At 41.8% G+C, this 22,712-nt stretch overlaps 1 protein-coding gene across 3 annotated transcripts in view; it reads left to right on the top strand.

The window, feature by feature from the left end:
* Nucleotides 1–15,295: 15,295 nt before the first annotated feature.
* The window catches only part of LOC122563283 (5' exonuclease Apollo), a 37,568-nt gene continuing 30,151 nt past the window's right edge, over nt 15,296–22,712 (top strand). The window contains exons 1-2 of one of the 3 annotated variants that reach the window (XM_087973669.1): nt 15,403–15,463; nt 17,882–18,120. The gene's annotated coding sequence lies outside the window, so the exon portion shown is untranslated. Of the gene's footprint in view, nt 15,317–15,341; nt 15,464–17,881; nt 18,121–22,712 lie in introns of those variants that run through there. The other 2 variants (XM_043716978.2, XM_043716976.2) reach the window with 2 other exon arrangements.

Genomic DNA, 22,712 nt, shown 5'->3' with positions numbered 1-22,712 from the left:
TGGTACATGTATGGAATGAGCTGCCAGAGAAAGTGGTGGAGTCTGGCACAATTGTAACATCTAAGAGGTATTTGCATGGGTATATGAATAGGAAGGGTTTGGAGGGATATGGGCCAGGTGCTGGCAGGTGGGACTAGATTGGGTTGGGATATCTGGTCGGCATGGACGGGTTGGTCCAAAGGGTCTGTTTCCATGCTGTACATCTCTATGACTCTATGTTTGTGCAGGTGTAGAACACAGTGAAGGAAAACAGGTGTTTAAATCATTATTTGTAATCCACCACCAAGAAGAAAGGAAACACCCAAGTGGCCAATGACCAAAGGGCAATGCTGTGTCATCAAAATATAATGATGTTGGAGTCAACATGAGTCAGTGCTTTCAGCAGAGGAGAAACAGCAGAGGAGGAATTTGTATGAGTAAGAATCAACTGCTCTCTCTCTCTCCCTCCCTCTCACATCCCATTCAAATATAGCTGCACCTATGTGGGGTACGGTACAAATTATGGACAATCAAAGACTGGAAAAAGAACAGCTTTTTAATAATTATTTTTCTAATTAACCCATTCAGAGATGTTATTACTTAATACTGGAGCGGGTGGGACTTAAACCTGGTCCTCTCAGTCCAGGAGTAGGTGCATTACCATTTCATCACAAGAACTGCTTTTTATTTAATTTAACTGATTTTTCTCATTAACCTGGTCAGAGATGTTATTATACAGCTCCCGGGTTGGTGGGACTTGAACCTATGCCTCTTGGTCCAGGTGTTAGAGATACTATCACTGTACCATGAGCTGCTTTATCTATCAATTATTATATCACAGAAACCTGTGCCATTAGCTTTGGATTATTCATTCAACCACTGCTACTGCTTTCTCCCCTTCTGTCTTTGCACTAGGGTAGGTCATTAGCCTGTTCCCTTGCTCCTTCCTCATTTAAAGTGCCAAACACTCCGTTTCCCTTGTTAGCTGAATGTTAACTGATCCTCTTCCTTTCATAACACTTGCGCAAACAAGAAACCTTTGACTCCTGTCATGATTCACTGGGGTAATACACTGGAAATCAAGCCTCACTGTTCCCAGAGTCATCACACATATGAAATGATTTGGTCAATGTCTCCAATTTACCTGACTGACAGGTTAATAGAAAATGCTCACCCATATTCTGCACTTAATAAGAAAATAATTACTTCTTACAAAGAAATTGTCTTCAAATAACTTAATTGTACCCCTTTTAAATTCCTCCTGTCAAAAACAGATAAGCACGGAACAGCAGTAAGACATGAATATTAAGGATAGAAAGGGAAAAGAAACTAAGGTTCAATAGCACCATTCTGGACAATACAAATTTGATAAGTTGTTTTCTTTCATTTTATTTCAATTCTTTGATATTGACACAAAATTGTTTGCACACATATGCTCCCTATTGAGAATTCGTCCTTATTGTCTTCTTATGCAAGCCTAATAGAATAATTTATCATCTCTTAAACCCTCAATTTATTTTATCATTTTGCATTTGGAACAAGGCATCCCTGATCATGTTACCGTTACCTGCAATGTGAACAATTTTTACTTTGAATAGTAGAATCATTGCCTCCATCTGAACAGTCTTGTATTTTGAGTCTTAAACTTTCCAACATCAAGTATTTCTCAGAAAGAAAAGAAATATCTAAACTGTCTCTTCCTCTAAGTAAAAATAACATAAGGCTAGGACAATAACACTCAGTATCCATATCTCAAATATTCACTGAAAACAAGAGAAAGAAAAAGTAATTTGCTTCTGCAATGAATTCCTTTGTATCAGTGTCTAAAATTACATTGAATTAACTTTGGTCCCAAGATATATCGATGCTCTTGGATTAGAGTCATTGGATTCTTGTCCAATTCAAACTCAAGTAAATAATCCAGCATTCTAGTTTCAATAAAGTAATCCCTAATGTATGAACTAAAAACATTTCCCCACACTTCAGGTCCATTTTTCTACTTACAACTTATGGTTGTTTTTCTGTCACAATGGTTTATTAATGTCGACCTCCTCAGACTGGAATAGACAATGGAATCCTGCAGTGACTCCCCAAACCTTTCCACCATCTCCAAGGCCCAAGTCAGGAGTGTGATGGAATATTCCCCTGGATGGGTGCAGCTCCAGTAACGCTCAAGAAGCTTGACACCATTCAGGACAATCAGGAGGCTGGAAGAACACAGCAAGCCAGCCAGCAGGAGGTGTAGAAGTCACCATTTCTTTTGTAACCCTTCTTCAGGACTCATTCTTCAGGACAGGCCTCCTGTCTACTTTGGATTCCAGCATCTGCAGATTTTTTGTCTCTAATCATCTAGGACAAAGCAGCCCACTCGATTGGCACCTGCGCACAAACATTCATTCCCTTCGTCTCTGAGATTTAATTGCACAATTTACTTATATTTCCTTGGTTTTCGACACATATTGCAAAAATACAATGTCCTGTGAACCCACCGTCAATATTTAAATCACGTTATAGATTAATCTGCAAAAGGGTACTGACCACTAGTTTTATATTCCTCTAAATGAAAAACATTGTTGGCCATCTTTTTTATGGCATTGACATAAAAATTCCACATTCCTGGATTAGGCCTTCAGCTTCAGCACTTTTATCCTTTGTTCCAAACAAAACAATAATTGCTTCATCCTAATTAGAGTTTGCTACTGAATTGGCCAACACCTCCACTGCACTAATTAACCAATATTTCTTAAAATCGCTGAACTTAATATTATAGTCCTTCTTAGATAATTGTCCTCAAAGGAATAGCTTTCCGAAATTGGATTATTGTATCCATAATTATAAGCCTGGACTGATGTTCCTGCTTTCATTGCTGGTTGTGGTCCAACACAATGTACTCCCACTCAACTGAATGGAATTAAAGGGGCCAGATTGAAGTAGACACCAACAGGAAGAGAGAAAGAGTGCAGATCTAAGAGCAAATCATCAATATAGTCTACAAGTTCCAAAAATAATAAAAGGACAAAGTTTAAGACACTATATTATTTGAATGGCAATCCAAACAAACCAGATGAAATAATAGTACAAATTGAGATATTGGCCACAGGATAACTGACATAGGGACCTGAATATTGAAAGGTTTGCAACATTATGGAAGGATGGGAAGTTAGGAAAGGTTGGAAGAGTGACTCCGATAATTAAAGATGATATTAGCATTACAGAATTTAGGAAACCAGGGTATTGAAGCAATCTGAGTAGAGTTGAGGAACAATATAGTCAGAGATCACATCTGGGAGTTGTTTACAGAATCCCTAGCAGTAACCATGTGGTAGGACAGGGTATGAAGGACAATCCATGGGAGCTTGTCAAAGGGTGCAGTCTTAATCATGGAAGTCCCTGGAACTGTTCTATCCCTTTAAACCTGCTTTGGGGTTTCTGTGATTATGGACTGAGAAGTAACATTAACTCCAGCCAAATCATTGCCAAGGAATAAGCTTACTCTGTACACATGTAATTTCTTCATGACTCCTACTACTAGTGCTCCCGATAACCTGTCTCACACTGCACGAAGTGCAGTTGAACTGGGATATACCTGCCACTTATTCAGCTTAATCGCAATTTGTCAAATATTGAACTCTGTGGAGACTAAACTAGATCCTTCTCAAGCAAAAGAGCAAAAATCCTATTGGATTCCCTTGCAATTTTCAGCATTCTGAATGAAGGTGCCCCACGCTGTAACAATGGAAACACTTATTCTTACAGTTTTCATCTCCATCCTCAGCACCTGCTTTTCTGATCTGAGAAAGGGGCCTTGGGACTGCCTTCCTAACTGTCTTATTTTTCTGTGGGACAGGGCTTGAGTTTAGGCTCAGTTTGTCTCTGGTTAGGTTTGACATTCTTTGTCATCATTGGCCATTCTGTTGAGCCGGGCATTGGTTCTGCTGAGTTTAGGTTTTGAATCAACACACTATATTTTGCTTCTCACTGTGAACAATTTTACCTCCTTTGACGTATTCCACATATTTTGGGGGAGGGATGGTGGTCAATATCCACTATGCATTCTCATTGCTTTCATTCTCTTCCAGGCAGAAACATCTGGTTGACTCCATGATTCCAACTTATTTTCTCCAGAGCACCGTATCTTTGTTGGCAGAAGGTTTAATGGACTTGGCAAACCAGCTGTGGCATTCAAAGAGGCTGCCAAGTTCTTTGAGACTGCAGAGTTGTTTGTCGATGTAGAGCAGTAGCTGCTTTCTTTTAATTCACAACTGAGCAGAAGAAACTAATTCTTACTTTCTTAAAAATGTAAGTACAGCATTTTCTGCAAATGATGATTACTCAGACAGAAACGGGAATCCATCATTTGCCAATAGCAGGGCTGTTCATGTGTTTCTCGCATTGCTATATAAAGTTGGTTGAGACCTTGGCAATTTGCCATCATGTTTAATAAGCGACAAGAGGAACACATTTACTATTTGTTGATCCTGAATTGACTGGCTCTACATTTGTGACTTTTTTTCTTGCTGAAAAACTTGCTGTTTTCTTCAGGCAAAGACTGCTTTGCTACTTATAAAATTTTCTCCCCTGTTTTCTCTCCTTTTTTGCTGGTGTCAGCTCACAATCATGGCTATTCAATAGCTCCCAGTAATATGCCAACAGTGCAACAAGATCTCCTTTTCTGATACTGTGCAATGACTGTATGTGAATCCCTGCTTTTCCATGATAGGTCACCCAGTGCAGTTTAATGAACCTTTTGCCTTCGATTTTCCTTCCAAAATAGAAAATGTATCACAGGATGCAGCATCAAGGTCAGATGGAGCCATTACCATTTGTGACAGTGATCCATTACCATTTCAGGACAATAGGAAGGCGTAACAAAACTTCTGGAATCGTCAGTCATCAGTTGATGTATTCATTACCCATTGACAACTCCAGTTCTCCAAGGGCCAAGGTTCTCTTCCCAGTCTGTGCTGTTCTTAACCAGACATTGGTATCAGTAGTAGAGTCAATGCCAGTACACTGGACTTGGAAGAGAACAAATACTTCCAATTCCTTTGTGTTTAGATTGTGGGCAGGATCAAACTTGATGTTTGTTTTGTCTGCAGTTCTTAACACTTGTTGCACTTGATTGAATCTTTCACATAAAATCTATCATAGATAGATAGAACACTGAACAACCCTGCAACGGGGACATCACAAACCAACATCATCTTGAGCTTGAGGAAGTAATGGGTCTTATCCAAGGATGTGCTGGCATTGGACAGCTGGCAAAAATGATCCTGGGGTGAAGAGCTTATCATATGTGGACTGGTTGAGGATTGTGCGTCTATACTTGATGGAGTTTAGAAAGATGAGGAGAGTCTGATTGAAACATATAAAATACTTAGAGGCCTGGATAGATTAGATGTGGAGAAAGTGTTTCCACTAGTAGGAGAGACTAGGACCTAAGGGCACGGCTTCTCGAAGTGAAGGATTGACCCCTCAGAACTAAGATGAGGAACATCTTCAGCCAGAGGATGGTGAATCAATGGAACTTGTTGCCACAGAAGGCTCTGGAGTCCAAACCATTGATATATTTAGGACAGAGATAGATAAATTCTTGATTGGTATGGGGATCAAGGATTGTGGGAGAAAGTGAGAGAATGGGTTTGAGAAACATGTCAGCCATGAATGAATGGTGGGAGCAAACTTGATGGCTGAATCGCCTCATTCCACTCCTACATTTTATTGTCATATGAAAACATTTGGATATCGTTGGAATTGATGTTTAGCCAAATATGTGGATGTAATTTATGTATATGCTCAAATAAATGCACATTTTCTGTCTTGTGATGGAGTATACTTTGCCCGCTGTTATGAAGGTGTAGAGGTATTATACTTTAACAGAGTTGAAAAGCTAGAAAGGACTTAGAGAAGGACAAAGAATCCAGATCAAGGTAACAATGGAGCAGTGGATTGAAACAATTAGCGAAGAGCTGTGTTACCAGGATACAACAACAAATCTGAATTTGGCCAATCAGTTTAAATTATGCCCCAAGTTACTAAAATCAAATCGAATTTGAAAAAATAATGTGTTGACAACACTAAACCAATGAAATGATCTGATGTTTTGGGGTATAAATGTCAGACATTTTGAACAGTTACCTGGAGCAGTAAAGAGCAGCTAGCACCAACAACGAGAGAGACTGCTTGCAGAAAGATCTGTTCTCTGAAAAGTACCTTTATCTATCAAAGAACTGTGAAGCAGAATCCCTAAGAAGAAAAGAAGACAGAGGAAAATCTACAAGAGGACACTAGGCAAAGCCGATGGGTTTTCAAACATGATTTTTGTTTTGTAAATCATAATCGGGATTTTTATCAGTCTCGTATTATAGAGAGGAAGGTATAAGATTGGTTTAAGAGGCAGGAGTTGTAAATAGTTGTTAGTTAATTATTCTCTGTTAGACGTAAAGAAAAAGTTGTTAATTTTTACTTTAAATAGTGGCTTTTGGGATAGTTCTTTGCCTCTCAAATTTTAACAGATTACAGCATGGGGCAAATCTTTTCTGTGTTGCTGGTCTAAATTAGCAGAGGGGTTTACCCCATGTCGTAATGCCTGCTAAAGAGAAATGTTTGAGATGAAAGAAGGAAAAATGCATTGGTTGTACACGAACACTGAATTGGATGATTCAGGAAGTAGATCTAAAATTTTTGATTTGTGTGGAATTACAGGGAGATAATGGCCTAGTGGCATTATCACTGGACAATTAATCCAGAAACTTGGGACTCACATTCAAACCCCGCCACAGATGATGGTGCAATTTTAATCCAATTTTAAAAATCCAAAAAAACACTAATGCCCTTCAGAAAACGAAATCTGCCATCCTCACCTGGTCTAGCCTCGATAGGACTCTCGACTTACAATAATGTGCTTGACTTTCCATTGCATTCTGAAATGGCAGAGCAAGCCATTCAGTTGTACTTATCATTACAAAGTCTCATAAAAGTAAAATGGGATGGATCACCTGGCATCGACCTAGGCACTGGAAACACAACTGCAGAAACATTCCTGACCCAGACACCACCATCGTCATCCCTCGATTTGTCCTATCCCAATGGCAGGACAGACCCAGCAGAGTGGCACAGTGGTATACATTCAGGAAAATGTCGCCCTGGGAGTCCTCAACATTGACCCTGGACTTCATGAGGTCTTGTGGCTTTAGGTTAAAAATGGGCAAAGAAACCTCCTAATTACCATGTATCTCCTCCCTCGGCTGTTGAATCAGTACTCCTCCATGTTGAACAACACTTATAGGTAGCATTGAGCATGGCAAGGGTGCAAAATGTACTCTGGGTGGGGAATTTCAAAGTCCTCCATCAAGAATGACTCATTAGAAGTATTATTGATCAAGCTGGTCAGATCCTAAAGGACATCGCTGCTAGCTTAGGTCTGCAGCAGGGGCTGAGAGAACCAACAAGAGGAAGGAACATACTTGATCTCATCCTTAACAATTTGCTGACTGTAGATTAATTTGTCTATGACAATATCAGTAAGAGTGACCACCGCACATTCCTTGTGGAGTCGAAGTCCCATTTTCACATAGAGAATATTCTCCATCACAGTGTGTGACATCATCACCATGCTAAATGGGACAGACTTCAAACAGATCTAGCAACTCAAGACTTACAACTGCAACATAACTTCCCAACTTCTATACTCAGTGCCCTGACCTTTGAAGGCCAGTGTGCCAAAAAGCTGTCTTCACTGCCCTGTCTACCTGTGACTCTACTTTCAGAGAACTGTGAACCTGAATGCCAAGGTCCCTCTCTTCCACTACACTCCTCAAGGCCATACCATTCACCATGAAACTCCTATCTTGATTTGACTTTCCAAAATGCAAAACCATAAACTTATCTATATTAAACTCCATTTGCCATTTCTCAGCCCACTTCCGCAGCTGATCAAGGTCCTGCTGCAATTTCTGATAAGCTGCCTCACTATCCATGATACTGCCTATTTTAGTGCCAACTACAAACTTACTGGCCCTGAAGGCATGCATCCTAGGATCTTAAAAGAGGTAGCTACAGAGATAGTGGATGCATTGGTTGTAATTTTCAAAACATCCTTAGATTATGGAGAAGTACCAATGGTTTAGAAAACTGCCAGTGTGACATTTGAAGGCAAAAAGTGGGTGACTATAGGGTAATTAGCCTAACAACTATTGTTGACAAAGTACTGGGATTAATTATTAGGGAAGTAATAGCAGAACATTTTGAACATCATCATTTAAGCGAGTAGAATCAGTATGGCTTCATGAAAGGGAAATTGAGTCTGACTAAATTATTAGAGTTTTTGAGGGAGTCTCAACTAGAGTGGATAGAGGGGAACCAGTAGATGTGTTGCATTTGGAGTTCTAGAAGACTTCTGACAAGATACCTCCCAATACCTTAAGTCATAAAAGTAAGAATCCATCGTGTTGGAGATGGCAAATTGGCGTGAATAGAGCTAATTAGCTAATGGACGGGAAACAGCAAGTTGGAATAAAGAGCTCTTTTCCAGGTTGGCAATCTGGTTCCGCAGGGATCAGTGCTTGGACAGCAACTGTTGACAATATACATTAATGTCCTGGAGGAAGGAAGTGAATATACTGTCCCCCTATTTGCAGATGATACAAAATACGTGGAAAGGCAGGTTGCAAGAGGGATACAAACAGAGATATTTGATAGGTTAAGTAAGTGGGCAAAAGTTAGGAAATGGAATATGATATAGAAAATGTGAAGTTGTGGGTTTTGGAAGGGAGAACAAAAAATTGGAAGATTATTTAAATGGAGAAAAACTGCAGAAAGTTGCTACACAAAGGAGCTTAATGGCACTCCTGCACAAAACACAAAAAAACTAACTCACAGGTTCAGCGGGTAATCAGGGATACTAGTGGAACATTGGCCCTTATTTCAAGGAGTTTGGATTGTAAGTGTAGGGAAACATTGTCACTGTACAAGGTGCTGGTGAAACCACATTTAGAATATGGTGAGCAATTTTAGTCCTTTGTTTATGAAAAGATATTATTGCATTGGAGGCAGTTCAACGAAAGTTCATTCAGGTGATCCCCGCTATGGAGGGATTATCTTATGACCAAAGGTTAAACAGGTTGGGAGTCTGCTCATTGGAATTTCAAAGAATTAGAGGGGATCTCAATGAAACATATAGGATTAGAGTCATAGAGATGTACAGCTCAGAAACAGACGCTTCGTCCAACTCGTCCATGATATCCCAACCAATCTTTACTCAGAGAATGTTTCCCCTCATGGGAGAGTCTAGGAACAGAGGCCATAGTATCAGAATAAAGGGGTGCCCATTTAATACTGAGATGAGGAGGAATTTCTTCACTCAGATGAGTCTTGGGAAGTCCTTGCCACAGAAGGCTTTGGAGGCAGCGTCCTTGTGCACACATAAGGCTGACACTGACACATTTTTGATTTGGTGGGGAATCAAGGTCTACAGGAAATAGGCAGGAAAGTGGGTGTGAGGAATGATCAGCCATGATTTTACTTGAGTGGTGGAGCAGGCTCGAGGGGCCGAATGACTTACTCATGTTCCAGTTTCTTATCGTCTTATGGTCTTAGTGAAGGGAAGTTTTGGCAGCAGACCATCTGAGGAAAGGGAAGGGTCGAAATTGGAAGTAAATTTTATGACATTTTCTCAATTCAGGTGACCAGAATAGGCATCAACACAGCTATTAATGTATTGGGAAAAGGTAGGGGAAGTTGAACTGGTACAAAGAATGTCCCACACATCAAGGCTAGCACCCATATTGAAGCAGAAAATGTTGAAATGGCAGGTCCGGCAGCTTCTGTAGAGAAGGAATTATAAAGCCACTACGTTTCAGTTGAATAAGAATAAAACTAATGCTGTGGGTGTAGCTTCAACACATCGGCTCAAGAAGGTGTTACTCCACTGCCTTCTGAGGGTCATTAACAATAGGCAATAAGTCTTATCTTGCCAGTGACTCTCACACTTCAGAAGTAAACAGAAAATGAGATATCTTTATTGATGAAAGAAAAGTTTTTATGATTTCATTTGCTAACTTGGTGAGGCTGGTGAAGCTGGAAATGGGCCTGAACCGCTGGCAGACATGTAATAGTTCAAGATGCAGCAATGTCTTTGACAGATGGCTCAGGGATGCTAGCAATATTTTTATGGATCCTGACAGTTGTGGAATCGTGTTCAAATAAGGACCATAATTGGTGAGTGATGAAAATAGCCTCTTTTATTCAGCAATCACAGCACAAGGTCGAGGCAGCGATAGAATCCCAAAATACTGTTCTTACAAGAGCCCCTTTATGCACAGTTCTTCCATATATTAAGATTATATTACTATGGTGTTATGTTGTTTTATCTATAGCAAAGGCTTCTGTCCTGGGAGATAGGAGATGGGTTAAAATGTGCTAAATGCTGTCTGCTACTTCTGATGGGATTAAGAATGTCTGTCCAGTCTGCTTGCATAATTAGGAGGTGTTAGTCCTTTTCTCTTTTAAGTTAGTAAATATCCATAAAAATACTAAGGCTAAATGCTCAAATTAAGTGAAAAACAATGCTCCTGTACTGATGAAAGAATAAACTTATTACTGCAGCTGGGTTGAGGGCTTTATTTACTATTTGCCAGTATGAATTTCATTCATTCATGCAATTTCATGGAAGCATTTAACAGATACTTACTAATTTGGGAATCTATTCAGGTCCAGAAGATGGTAAGTAAGGGGCTGATTAATATTATAATGTTTCGTGTAGACTTGATGGTGGTGGTATTTTTGTGTATGCTACACTTATTCAGAGGTAAACACTGCTTTTGGCAAAGGTTGATAAGGTGTGAAAATGCAGTAATGGGTTTGAAAGGGCTGTTTTGATTAGAAAGGGTTGTTTTAAATTTGGATAGTAAAATATACTACAGAACCGTGGTTGTATGAATGAATGAATGAAATCTTATTATAGTAACTAATGAGTTAGTAAAGGGTTATGAATGAATGAACAGGAACTTAATATTAATTAATATAGTGAGCTGGTGAGTGAGTTAATAAAGAATTGAATTGAATTGAATTTATTGTCACGTGTACCGAGGCACAGTGAAAAGCTTTGTCTTGCAAGCAATACTGGAGTAGAGTGATGCTGGAAAAGCACAGCAGTTCAGGCAGCATCCGAGGAGCAGGAAAATCGGTGTTTCGGGCAAAAGCCCTTCATTGCCCGAAACGTTGGGTTTCCTGCTCCTCAGATGCTGCCTGAACTGTTGTGCTTTTCCAGCACCACTCTACTCCAGAATCTGGTTTCCAGCATCTCCAGTCATTGTTTTTACCTTGCAAGCAATACAGGCAGATCACATAGTTAAGTAGCATAGATAAGTAAAAGATAGGTAAACAGCGGCAAAAACAAAAACACAGGTACAGGCGAATGTTAAGCGTTTGTGAGTCCATTCAGTATTCTAACAACAGTAGGGTAGAAACTGTTTTGAAACTGGGTAGTGCATGTGTTCAGGCTTCTGTACCTTCTTCTCGATGTAAAGATTGTAGAAAAACATTGCCAGGGTAGGATGGATCTTTGAGAATGCTGGCCTGGTAGGTAGATTCTATGGATGGGCGGTTTGCCTTTGTGATTGTCCGGTCTGAGTTCACCACTCTCTGCAATCATCTCCGATCTTGAATGGTACAGTTGCCATACCAGGGAGTGATATATCCAGAAACAATGCTTTTGATGGCACACCTATAAAAGTTGGCAAGGGTATTCACCATCATGCCAAATTTCCTCAGCTGCCTGAGGAAGAACAGACATTGTTGGGCCTTTGTAACCAGTGTGTCCACATGAAGAGTTCAAGAAAGCTTGTTGTGGATGACCACTCCCAGGAGCTTGACACGTTCCACTTATTCCACCTCTGTGCTGTTAATGTGTCGGGGGGGCATGAGTAACATCCTGCCAAAAGTCAATAATGAGTTCCTTGGTTTTGCTGGCATTGAGAGCCAGGTTGTTCTCAGTGCACCATTTTTACACAAAAGATAATCTATAACACAATATCTCAGTACAATACCTCACAGTAAAATCAGGGGCATTGGAATGAGATGTAATGAGACTGCAAAGAGTGTAGAAGGGCTATTAACATTAGAGCAGGATTCAAATTACCAGTTGGGGGCCTTGGCACCTACCAAGTTTATGGAAAATAATAGTTTATAACCTCTAACTTAAGTTTATGTATCATTTGCAATACTGGCATTTGTTGCCCATCCATTGTTTCCCATGAGAAGGTGATGGTCCCTTACCTCCTGAAGTTGCTGCTGTTTGTGGTACAAAGGGGCTCCCACAATGATTTTAGCTAGGGGGTTCAACAACAATGAAGATTTATGTATATGTGTTTAATAAATGGCAATTCTTGGTTGCAGTGTTCGGTTACATGCTTCCCACGTGAAATTCACGTTCATATAGTTTCCTTTGTAAGTCATACCGTGTTTACATTGCATGTTACTAATTAATCTAAGAAACGCTGTGGTTCTGTTTGCCGAGCAGGAAGTTTTTGTTGCAAACGTTTCGTCCCCTGTCTAGGTGACATCCTCAGTGCTTGGGAGCCTCCTGTGAAGCGCTTCTGTGGTGTTTCCTCCAGCATTTATAGTGGCCAGTCCCTGCCGCTTCCGGTTGTCAGTTTCAGCTGTCCGCTGTAGTGGCCGGTATATTGGGTCCAGATCTATGTGTTTGTTGATGGAGTTTGTGGATGAGTGCCATGCTTCTAGGAATTCCCTGGCTGTTCTCTGTTTGGCTTGCCCTATAATGGTAGTGTTGTCCCAGTCAAATTCATGTTGCTTGTCGTCCAAGTTACAAATCTTCTCACAAACTTTGAATCTAAGAAACCATTCTTCATGGGTGGTATTGCAAAGTAGGAGGGTGTGCCTTTACCAGCCTTTCTCCTAAAGTCTTGAATTTCCTCCAAAAACCTCCACTCTCCTTTTTCTTTTCCTATTCACCCCACAAACTTTTATATGTGTGTGTGTGTGTGTGTGGAGGGGCAGCGTGGTATGAGTGTCTGTGAGAGAGTGTGTATCTCTGTACATGTGTGAGTGTAAAGTGGTATACGTCTGTGGGAGGGTGCATGTGTGGGTGTGTATGTGTGAGTGTATGAGAGAAAGCTTGTGTATGGTCTGCTTGAGTGTAAGGGTCTGTAGGAGTGTGTGTGTGCACGTGCGTGTGTGCACAATCATACCTCCCCACACATACCATACACACAAATTTTGTGGGTTGAATTTGTAGTTGCAGAATTACATTTTACTTTGCCTAAAACTGTATGAATTCATGTAAGATTCTGTAAATCCATTTTTTAGAAATAGAATGAGTCTGAACACTGGGGCATAGACAGCCCCACACAGGGCACCTCACATCTTCAGAGCATTATTAGAGTTGACATGGCACCTATTGTTAAAGTTCACTTGCAAATGTAGCTTTAAAAAAAGTTCTGGAATTTACATATGAAAAAACTGGAACCAACATGGTCATTCTAAAAGATGACAGACTTAAACATTCCAGGTCTTTTTCAATATATGATTTCACTTGCATCACACTGTAAATGTTTGGTATAAATTCTGTGCCTTAACAATCCACAATCACCTGATGAAGGAGCAGTGCTCCGAAAGCTAGTGCTTCCAAATAAATCTGTTGGAGTATAACCTGTTATTGTGTGGTTTTTTTAACTTTGTCCACCCTAGTCAACACCAGCACCTCCAAATTAAAAAAAAGACTCTTTGCCCAAGTTTTTGGTCATCTATCTGCCTAATATCGCTTTCTGTGAAAGTACCTTGGGAGTTTTCTTTTACATTACAGATGGTCTGTAAGTACCTGCTGTTGTTGCTGAGTGACTGCTAACAGCCTACTTTGTTATGGAAGACATTGCATGTCCATTGTTTCATATTGTGTTGATTTTCACCCATGTTACTAAATTGAAACTGTCAAGAAATAAAGTCACCATAGTCCTACCAAACTACAGGCTGTTCTCTCAAAAGAGAATTTGCACTGAGTATCACCACGCCTTAGGTGAGAGGTTCAGGAGAGTCCTGTGGAGAAATACTTCCTGATTAGCTATTGTTCAGTGGTTCATTTGCACATCTTGAAAATACTGGATAAAAGCAAATTACTGCGGACAAAGATTTGACAAAGGGTCAGTTAGACTCGAAACGTCAGCTCTGTTCTCTCCTTACAGATGCTGCCAGACCTGCTGAGATTTTCCAGCATTTTCTCTTTTGGTTGAAAATACTGGATTTTGTTTTTATAAAACTGCAAGTACCACACAGGAGTCAGATGTTTATGGTATGGTGAGCAGGCCAACTGAGTTAGGAAAACTTAATGTGACTAAGCTACTTGTCTTCTCAGGCAAATCCTTTACTTTGAAAGTTTAATGTGGAGGAGCCGGTGTTGGGGTGGACAAAGTTAAAAATCACACAACACCAGGTTATAGTTCAAGAGTGTGGTGCTGGAAAAGCACAGTGGGTCAGGCAGCATCCGAGACCAGGTTCTGATCCAACAGGTTATCACTTCCACGTAATAATTTTTTAAAAATTCAGTAGCATTATTTTAGGAGGAGAAAGTGAGGACTGCAGATGCTGGAGTTTCCTGATGAAGGGTGTATGCATGAAACGTCGATTTTCCTGCTCTTCCGATGTGGCCTGACCCACTGTGCTTTTCCAGCACCTCGACAGCATCATTCTAGTGCAGATTGAATTGAATTTATTGTCACGTGTACCAAGGCACAGTGAAAAGCTTTACCTTGCGAGTATTACAGGCAGATCACAGAGTTAATTAGGATAGATAAGTAATGAATAGGTAAACAGCTTCAAAAACACAGGTACAGGCGACTTGAATGTTTCTGTGGAGAAGAATATTTTGCTATTTTCTGCAACCAGTGTCAACACCATATGTTTGCGACTTTGAGGTTGAAGTTCAGCTTGGCTTGTTCCCCAGTTCAGCCTCCCAGCAACACCCCCACCAGCCCCCCTCCTCCATTCCTGATGAAGGGCTTATGCCTGAAGCGTCGATTCTCCTGCTCTGAGGCTGCTGCCAAACCTGCTGTGCTTTTCCAGCACCACGCATTTCAACTTATGTGCAGTACCGGCTTTCGTTAAGTCCTCCAGAGCAGGGGGCGCTGATGTCAACGCTGCGCTCAAACAGGAAACTCCGACTGAATTCGGTTGTAGTTCCGCCCACAATATCTCTGATTGGACATATTCCGCAGGGATCCAGGCTGAGTGGTTAGTGCAGGTGTCAGTCAAACACAGTGCAGCCCGCGCGCATTGGCGGTTCGTGAGGATCTCCGTTTTTGAATTCAGTGACGGTTAAAGTGAGGTGGGAAACCAGGAGATTGGCTGTTAATTTTAACGTTACCACACCTCACAGACTTCTGGTCCGAAAGAAATATTTAAGTGATTGGAAAGTAGCCCTTATCAATTTTCATCTGAGGGTGACGGACAAGCGGCCTGCACGCACCCAAAGGTGCTGCCTCTTGGGGGTGGGGAGAACTGAATGGTGTGATGTATGGGTGTTGGGTACCCGCTGAGTGTGATTAATGGGTGTTGGGTACCCGCTGAATGGTGAGATTTATGGGTGTTGGGTATCCGCTGAGTGGTGAGATTTATGGGTGTTGGGTACCTGCTGAATGGTGTGATTTATGGGTGTTGGGTACCCGCTGAATGGTGTGATTTATGGGTGTTGGGTACCCGCTGAATGGTGTGATTTATGGGTGTTGGGTACCCGCTGAATGGTGTGATTTATGGGTGTTGGGTACCCGCTGAATGGTGTGATTTATGGGTGTTGGGTACCCGCTGAATGGTGTGATTTATGGGTGTTGGGTACCCGCTGAATGGTGTGATTTATGGGTGTTGGGTACCCGCTGAATGGTGTGATTTATGGGTGTTGGGTACCTGCTGAATGGTGAGATTTATGGGTGTTGGGTACCCGCTGAGTGTGATTTATGGGTGTTGGGTACCTGCTGAATGGTGAGATTTATGGGTGTTGGGTATCCGCTGAGTGGTGAGATTTATGGGTGTTGGGTACCTGCTGAATGGTGAGATTTATGGGTGTTGGGTACCCGCTGAATGGTGTGATTTATGGGTGTTGGGTACCCGCTGAGTGTGATTTATGGGTGTTGGGTACCTGCTGAATGGTGAGATTTATGGGTGTTGGGTACCCGCTGAATGGTGTGATTTATGGGTGTTGGGTACCTGCTGAATGGTGTGATTTATGGGTGGTGGGTACCCGCTGAGTGTGATTTATGGGTGTTGGGTACCTGCTGAATGGTGAGATTTATGGGTGTTGGGTACCTGCTGAGTGTGATTTATGGGTGTTGGGTACCTGCTGAGTGGTGAGATTTATGGATGTTGGGTACCCACCGAGTGTTGTGATTTGTGGGTGCTGGGTACCCGCCGAGTGTTGTGATTTGTGGGTGCTGGGTACCCGCCGAGTGTTGTGATTTGTGGGTGCTGGGTACCCGCCGAGTGTTGTGATTTGTGGGTGCTGGGTACCCGCCGAGTGTTGTGATTTGTGGGTGCTGGGTACCCGCCGAGTGTTGTGATTTGTGGGTGCTGGGTACCCGCCGAGTGTTGTGATTTGTGGGTGCTGGGTACCTGCCGAGTGGTGTGATTTGTGGGTGCTGGGTACCTGCCGAGTGGTGTGATTTGTGGGTGCTTGGTGCCCGCTGAATGGTGTGATTTATGGGTGTTGGGTACCTGCTGAATGGTGTGATGTATGGGTGTTGGGTATCTGCTGAATGGTGTGATTTATGGGTGCTTGGTGCCTGCTGAATGGTGTGATTTATGGGTGCTTGGTGCCTGCTGAATGGTGTGATTTATGGGTGCTTGGTGCCTGCTGAATGGTGTGATTTATGGGTGCTTGGTGCCTGCTGAATGGTGTGATTTATGGGTGCTGGTGGCCGCTGAATGATGCGAATTATGGGTGCTGGGTACTCACTGAGTGGTGTGATTTATGGGTGCTGGGGTGCCCATTGGAGGTGTTGTTCTGTGGTACCTACTGCTGGAGTATGTTTTTGGGGTTTCTTGTATGTTTTTTGGGCAATAGGGAAGGGGATATTTTGAGTACTGGGTGGTGTTTAGTGGCCGTGTGCAGAACAAATTTGCAGACTGTTCACAGGCATGCTGTAGATGAGTGCACTTGAATCCACTGCTGGGCTTTAATTGGCCAGAGTGGGAATGTACATGGAAGCAATTGTGCTCAGGAATTCTGTATGGCACTGTTGTGAGTGAACACACTTTAAAATCAGTGAAACTTTAAAGCAGTTAATTAATCTGGAGTCAAAACTGAGACTCACAGTGAGCATGAAACTATTGTCTTAAAAACCCATCTGATTGAATAATGCACGTCAGGAACCAAATTTGTCATCATTAACTTCTTGTAAGCTACATGTGACTCCAGATCGATTTGTAGTGTGGTTGACTTATTTAATGCCCTCCAAAAAGCCTAGCTCACCATTGGACCACTGTGGAAACTTGCACAAGTGTGTTCTGTCCAAAAAAGCAGGACGAGTCCAATGGGGACCCATCCATATGCACTCAATCATCAGCAAAGTGAGGAAAGGGATCGTCAACAATGCTATGAAGTGGCATTTGCACAACAATAATCTGTTCACTGAGACTTAGTTTATGGTCTGCTAGGGTCACTGAGATCCTTATCTTACTCTAACTTTGGTAAATACATAGATAAGAAAGATAAAATGCAGAGGTGAGAGTGACTGCCCATGAAGTCAAGGTGCATTTGACCCAATATGACATCAGGAGCCTTATTAACATTGAAGTCAGTAGAATTTGGGGAATGTGGGAAGCTCTTCACTGCTAGTGCCTAGCAAAAGGGAGATAGTTATTGGAGCTCAGTCATCTCAGTTTCAGGACATCGTTGCAGGTATTCCTCAGGATATTGTCTTTGGCCAGCTACTTCATCCATTGCCTTCCTTCCACCATAACGTCAGAAGTGGCGATGTGAAACCATCAGTGAACAATGCTGACACTACTTCCAATGACTGATGCTGAGGCAGCCCATGTCCATATGCAGTCAGATGAGGATAACCTCCAGGCTTGGGCTGATGAATGGTCAGCACATTCATGGCACACAAGTGCTAGCTGGTAGCTATGTCAAACGAGGTAATTTGGTTATTTCTCCTTGATATTCAGTGACAGTAATGTCATTGAATTGCAAACTATTAAGATCTCGGGAGTTAACATTGTCCAGTTACTCATATGCATGTACAGTATGAAAATAGAAAATTTATTAGAATGTAATCATTTAATGTGAGTGGAATTAAATACAAAGTGGGGAAGTTATGCTTCCATTACACAGGGCGCTGGGGACACCATATCCTTTGTATCATATTGGTCAGAGTCGAAGATTGTGGTGCTGGAAAAGCACAGCCAGTCAGGCAGCATCCGAGGAGCAGGAGAGTCGACGTTTCGAGCATAAGCTCTTCATCAAGAATGAGGGAGTGGCCCAAGGGGGCTGAGATATAAATGGGGGAGGGGGTTGTGGTTGGGTTTGGGGCTAAGGGGAAGATAGTTAGGAATGCGATATGTAGATAAAAGGGTGAAGGTGATAGGTCGGAGCGGAGGGTGGAGAGGATAGGTGGGAAGGAAGATGGACAAGTAGGATAGTTCAAGAGGGCAGTGCCGAGTTGGAAGTTGGATCTGGGATAAGGTGGGAGAGGAGAGATAAGGAAACTGGTGAAATCCACATTAATCCAGTGTGGTTGGAGGGTCTGAAGGTGGAAGATGAGGCATTCTTCTTCCAGGCATTGAGTGACTAGAGTTTGACAGTGGAAGAGGCCTAGGATTTGCATGTTCTTGGCGGAGTGGGAGGGAGAGTTAAAGTGTTCAGTCAACAGGGTGGTGGGATTGTTTAGTGTCTGGTCATTTTATTTAAATAAGTATGTAAGTGCATTGGAACTAGTTCAGAGAAGGTTTACAAGACTAATACCTACAATGGCTGAGCCATCTTATAGGAAAGGTTGGACAGGCTAGGCTTGTACCATTGAAGCTTAGAAGAGTTATTTAATGAAATATACAAGATCCTGAGGGGTCTTGACATGGTAGATGTGGAGATGATGTGACAGTATAGAATAGGGGTCACTGTTTCAAAAGAAAGGGTCGCCCATATAAACAAATGAGGCAATTTATTTTCTCAGAAGGTTGAATCTCTTCCTGAAAAAGCAGTGGAAGCAGAGTCTTTGATTATTTTTAAGGCAGAATGGATAGACTTTTGATGAAATTTTATCAGAGTTATGCACTGACATGGATTTGGGGTCATAACTAGATGAGCCGTGATCTTATTTAATAGCAGAACGGGTTTTTGGGACCACATGACGTATTGCTGCTTTTTTGCACTTTTGCAGAAACTGATCTAGCAATATGTAAACTGTAGCTACAAGAGTAGGTCTGAGGCTAAGAATTTTGCAGTAAATAACTTCCCTTCTCTACTAAATAACTTAGCTACATCCAAAATCAGAGTTTGTTGGCATACTCTTCACTTGCTTGAATGAATGTAGATCCAAAAGCACTCAGGCACCTTGAACCATCCAAGGCAAAACCATCTGTTTGATTGGTGTAACATTCACTTCCTTCACCACTGACTTACAACACTAGCAGTGTGTACCATTTATGAGATACGCAGTGATGCATCTTCATGTCTTCTTTCACAGCATCTTCCCAATGTACGACCTCTACCATTTCAAAAGATAAATGTCGAAAAGACATGAAAATGTCACCACTTGCAAATTTGCCACACACTGCTCTGACTTGGAATTGTTGTGTTTCTTCACTGCTGTTAGATCAGAATCCTGGAACTCACTCTCTAACAGCACTGTACAACCTAGCGAATGCAGAAAACTTTCCAGAGAAATTAGGGATCAGTATTATCTGATGGTCTAGCTAGCAGTGCCACATTTTTATTTATGCATCTGGCTAGGTCTTGCTTGCGAGGTCAGCATTTGTTGCCAATCCCTAAATGCCCATGTGACAGATAAGAGTCAACCACATTGCTGTAGGTCTGGAGTCACATGTGGGCCAGACCAGGTAAGGACGGTAATTTCCTTCTCTAAAGAACATTAATGAACCAGATGAATTTTTTTGACAATCAACAGTGAATTCATTGTCATTAGTACTCTTAATTCCAGAATTTTTTTTAACTGACTCACATGTTTCTTCAAGGGGAACTGGATTGATTTCATGGACCCTTTTGCTTTGCTTTTAGTTCAGACTCTTTCTCCCCCCCCCCCCCCCCCAGCTACTTTGCAACACTAGTGAATGGGTTTATGATCCACACCAGACTTGCATTTCAGCAAAAACCATCATGAGAATGGAAGCTAACAATTCTTGGAAATCATACTGATACTTGTAGGAACTTAGGAAGAGAAATATGTCATTCGCCCCTTGAGTGTGTTTCATCATTTAGTGAGATCATGTCTAATCTGTGGCATAATTCCATATCTCTGCCATTGGTCAATATCCCTTGATGCCTTTGCATAACAAAAGTTTTACTGTCTCAGATTTAAAATTAACAACTGATCCAGCATCCATTGCTGTTTGTGGATGAGAGTTCACCTACCACTTGCATCAGCACATCTGGCTGTGAACTGAACTGCAACAGTTGATCCAAAAGTTTGCTGGGATTGTGGACAGTGGAATTTGATGAAAAAATTAGAGCGTCTATTGCGGCTAACATTGGACCTACTCCCCAGAAATAGGGTCTGCAAGATAAAAGGATTGGAGCAAATTACTACAGATGCTCAAATCTGTACTGAAAACAAAAATTCTAGAAATCACATCAGGTCAGTCAGCATTCGTGGAGAGAGAGCAAGCAAGAGTGTTAAGGGTTTAGATGGAGAGGAATTTGTTAAGTGTGTACAAGAACATTTTTTGATTCAGTATGTGGATGTACCTCCTCTTGGGAAAGAAGGCAGGGCAGGTGACTGAGGTGTCAGTGGGGGAGCAGTTTGGGGCCAGTGACCATGATTCCATTAGATTTAAAATAGTGATGGAAAAGGATAGACCAGATCTAATAGTTGAACTTCTAAAATGGAGAAAGGCTCATGTTGATGTTATTGGGCAAGACCTTTCAGAAGCTGATTGGGGGCACATGTTTGCAGGTGAAGGGACGGCTGGAAAGTGGGAAGCCTTCAGGAATAAGATAATGAGAATCCTGAGAAAGTATATTCCTGTTTGGGTGAAAGGAAAGGCTGGTAGCTATAGGGAATGCTGGATGACTAAAGAAATTGAGGGTTTGGTTAAGGAAAAGAAGGAAGCAAATGTTAGGTAGAGACAGGATCGACTGATCGATCGAGTGAATCCTTAGAAGAGTGTAAAGGCAGTAGGAATATACTTAAGAGGGAAATCGGGAGGGCAAAAAGGGGACATGAGGTAATTTTGGCAAATCAAATTAAGGAGAAACCAAAGGGTTTTTACAAATACATTAGGGACAAAAGGGTAACTAGGGAGAGAATAGGATCCCTCAAAGATCAGCAAGGTGGCCTTTGTGTGGAGCCGTAGAAAATGGGGGGGATACTAAATGAGTATTTTGTATCAGTATTTACTGTGGGAAAGTATATGGAATATATAGAATGAAGAGAAATAGATGGTGGCACCTTGCAAAATGTTCATATTACAGAGGAGGAAGTGCTGGATGTCTTAAAACGCGTAAAGGTGGATAAATCCCCAGGACCTGATCAGGTGTACCCAAAAATCTGTGGAAAGCTAGAGAAGTGATTGATGGGCCTCTTGCTGAGATATTTGTAGCATTGATAGTCACAGTCACAGGTGAGGTGTCAGAAGACTGGAGGTTGGCTAACGTGGTGCCATTGTGTAAGAAGGGTGGTAAAAGACAAGCCAGGGAACTATAGACCAATGAGCCTGATGACGGTGGTGGGCAAGTTGTTGGAGGGAATCCTGAGGGACAGGATATGCATATATTTGGAAAGACAAGGACTGATTAGGGATAGTCAACATGGCTTTGTGTGGGGGAAATCATGTCTAAAAAACTTGTTCGAGTTTTTTGAAGAATTAACAAAGAGGATTGATGAGGGCTGAGTGGTAGATGTGATTTAGTTGGACTTCAGTATGGTGTTCGACAAGGTTCCCAATGGGAGACTGGTTAGCAAGGTTAGATCTCATGGAATACAGGGAGAACTAGCCATTTGGATACAGAACTGGCTCAAAGGAAGAAGACAGAGGGTGGTGGTGGAGGGTTGTTTTTCAGACTGGAGGCCAGTGGAGTGCCACAAGGATTGGTGTTGGGTCCACAACTCTTCATTTATATAAATGATTTGGATGCGAGCATAAGAGGTAAAGTTAGTAAGTTTGCAGATGACACCAAAATTGGAAGTGCAGCGGACAGCAAAGTAGGTTACCTCAGATTACAACAGAATCTTGACCAGATGGGCCAATGGGCTGAGAAGTGGCAGATGGTGTTTAATTCAGATAAATGCGAGGTACTGCGTTTTGGGAAAGCAAATCTTAGCAGGACTTTATACACTTAATGGTAAGTTCCTGGGGAATGTTGCTGAACAAAGAGATCTTGGAGTGCAGGTTCATAGCTCCTTGAAAGTGGAGTCGCAGGTAGATAGGATAGTGAAGAAGGTGTTTGGTATACTTTGCTTTATTGGTCAGAGTACTGAGTACAGGAGTTGGGAGGTCATGTTGCAGCTGTACAGGACATTGGTTAGGCCACTGTTGGAATATTGCATGCAATT

Source organism: Chiloscyllium plagiosum, unplaced genomic scaffold, assembly GCF_037043375.1.
Source record: "Chiloscyllium plagiosum isolate Xiang-an unplaced genomic scaffold, Cpla_swu_hap1 HiC_scaffold_26, whole genome shotgun sequence".
Classification (NCBI taxonomy): domain Eukaryota; kingdom Metazoa; phylum Chordata; class Chondrichthyes; order Orectolobiformes; family Hemiscylliidae; genus Chiloscyllium; species Chiloscyllium plagiosum.
This window is presented reverse-complemented; position numbering and strand designations above follow the sequence as displayed.